Source organism: Penaeus japonicus, unplaced genomic scaffold, assembly GCF_977035675.1.
Source record: "Penaeus japonicus unplaced genomic scaffold, GWHDUDI00000001_assembly GWHDUDI00000009, whole genome shotgun sequence".
Taxonomy (NCBI): Eukaryota; Metazoa; Arthropoda; class Malacostraca; order Decapoda; family Penaeidae; genus Penaeus; species Penaeus japonicus.
Genome location: NW_028234411.1, coordinates 36,140,711 through 36,143,210, shown reverse-complemented (window position 1 = coordinate 36,143,210; position 2,500 = coordinate 36,140,711). Strand labels below are relative to the sequence as shown.

The 2,500-nt window shown below is 45.0% G+C and overlaps 1 protein-coding gene across 7 annotated transcripts in view; it reads right to left on the bottom strand.

Annotated features, from left to right (window-relative positions):
- Fbxl7 (F-box and leucine-rich repeat protein 7) overlaps positions 1-2,500 on the bottom strand; it is a 312,891-nt gene that overhangs the window by 83,616 nt on the left and 226,775 nt on the right. The gene's annotated exons all lie outside the window — the stretch shown is intronic.

The window sequence follows — 2,500 nt, the reverse complement described above, 5'->3', positions numbered from 1 at the left end:
ATATGAGTTGAATAAAAGAACATAAGAAAGATAAATTTACGAGAACTAAAGAATTCAATTGAGTCGAATAGACAGAAAATCTATTCAGAAAGCGCAATGATATAAGGAGAATATACATTTCTTCTTCAATAGCAGAAAAAGAAGACTTCTTTTTTTAAATCGAAAATCAAAATGGATGGGTGGAGAGCGATAACGAAAGAGACATTATTATGGGGATCAGGTTGGAGATGACGGAGGGAGGGAGGGAGGCAGAGGGAGGGAGAGGGAGGGAGAGAGGGAGAGGCGGATGGATGGAGGATGGGAGGGAGGGAGAGGGAGGGAGAGAGGGAGAGGCGGATGGATGGAGGATGGGAGGGAGGGAGGGAGAAAGGGAAGGAAGGCGAGAAGGGGAAAGGGAGGGAGGGGAGAGAAGGTAAGGAAGAAGGGAGGGAAGAAGATGAAAGTGGAAGGAGGGAAGATAGGAGGGAGAAAGAGTAGGAAGGATGGAGAAAGAGAAGGGAGGAGGGAGGGAGGAAGAGACAAAGGGAGGGAAGGAAGGTGGAAGGGAGGCGGGAAATGAAAGGAAAAAAGGAAGGGAAGGAGAGAGGGAGAGGGAAAAGGGGAGGAAAGGAGGGTGACAAGAAAGTAGGATGGAAGGAAAGACCAAAGGAGTGAGAGAGAGTGGGAAGGAAAGAGCGAAGAATGGCGGGTTAGAAGGAAGGAAGGAAAAAGGGAGGGAGGGAGGGAGGGTAGGAAAGAAGGAAGGAAGGAGCGAATGAAAGACGGAAGGAGGAAAGGAAAGAGACAGTCTGATAGAAAGGTTAGATAGGGTGGGGGGGGGGAGGGAAAGTCCCGAAATGATGGGGTTGGTGTGGAGAGTGTCGAAGAGGTAGGCAGAATGCTGGTGAAGATAAGGGGGAGGGGGGTGAGGAGGGGAGGGGGGGAAGTGTGTGTTTGTGTTTGTGTGTGTGCATTTATGAAAGAGAAGAACTAAGTGAGAGATAGAGAGAGAAGTATCTATCTACATATCTATCTATCTATCTATCTATCTATCTATCTATATATATATATATATATATATATATATATATATATATATATATATATATATATAGAGAGAGAGAGAGAGAGAGAGAGAGAGAGAAAGAGAGAGAGAGAGAGAGAAAGCGAGAGAGAGGAGAAAGAGAGAGAAAACAAGAGAAAGAAAAGGTGAACGATGGGGGGTGAGGGAGGGAGGGGGGTGTCAGGATGAGACCCAGATTACCACATAGTGTTATCTCATCAGGGGGATGTAAACACAGGCTCGGAACCGCACCGACCGAACGATTAGGTCAAAAACAAAGTAAACCCCGTCGCTGCAGGACATTTTGCGCAGAGCTCACACACACACAAAAAAAAAACATATTCCTAAGCGTCTGCAAAAAACAAATGCTTAATAAGAGCCCTTCAGAGCCAAACCCTTAATTTCGACTAACGTTTCGTACCCTTATCTCGGTGAAGAGAAATTACTACTCTATGATTGGTTGATCATGGATGCAAAAATCGCTCTCTGATTGGCTCGAAGAGAGAGTCGTGTGATTGGTTGTTCCTGGATGCAAAATACTGCACCCTGATTGGCTTAAAAAATAGTGCTCTATAATCAAAGGATCCTCAGAACAATAAAATCCTCTTTGATCTTGAAGAAAAAGTAAAACAATATAATTAGGTCTCGGTGATCGGAACGTGTATTAAGAAAATCATCTTGCTCTCGGGGGATACGTTTTGAAGGAGATTAAGTGTTACAGAAAGAGAGGGAGAAGGATGAATGGGAGGGGAGAAGGGAGAGGGGAAAGGGGGGAGGGGAGGATGCGGAGGGAGAGGGAAAGAGGAAGAAGGGAAGGAGAATAGAACAGTAAGTGGAAGTAAAGTATTAGGAAAGAGATGCTGATACGGTGAGAGACACATACATACATACACACACACACACACACACACACACACACACACACACACACACACACAGAGAGAGAGAGAGAGAGAGAGAGAGAGAGAGAGAGAGAGAGAGAGAGAGAGAGAGAGAGAGAGAGAGAGAGAGAGAGCAGAGAAGATTTGCGGAGGGAAGCGTAGCCGTTAAAGAATGTGAATTAAAATATTACCGATTACAGGCTTATGAATCCTTGAATGTTTTGTTTAATAATAATATCACATTGTCGGGATATATCACTAAAAAAACAACAACATATAAACGAACTTTAAAAAAAAGACGAAGCGTAAAAAAATCTCAAGAGTCAATATGTTGCATAACTTTATACTGCCACTTACTAAACAAACAAGCAAAAATAATCCACACATCACTTCAGCCACACGAAGCTCCAGTCTCGGATTATCTGTGGGTTTCAGGTGTTGCTGTCTTGGCGCCTCGTGACCGGGCTGTGATGGACCCTTCGAGAGCTGCGACGTGGCACGACAGAGGCGGCGGCCTGCAGGAAACGTGAAGGACACGTGTCATGCGACCTCCTGACTCGCAGTGTGAGTCAGTGTG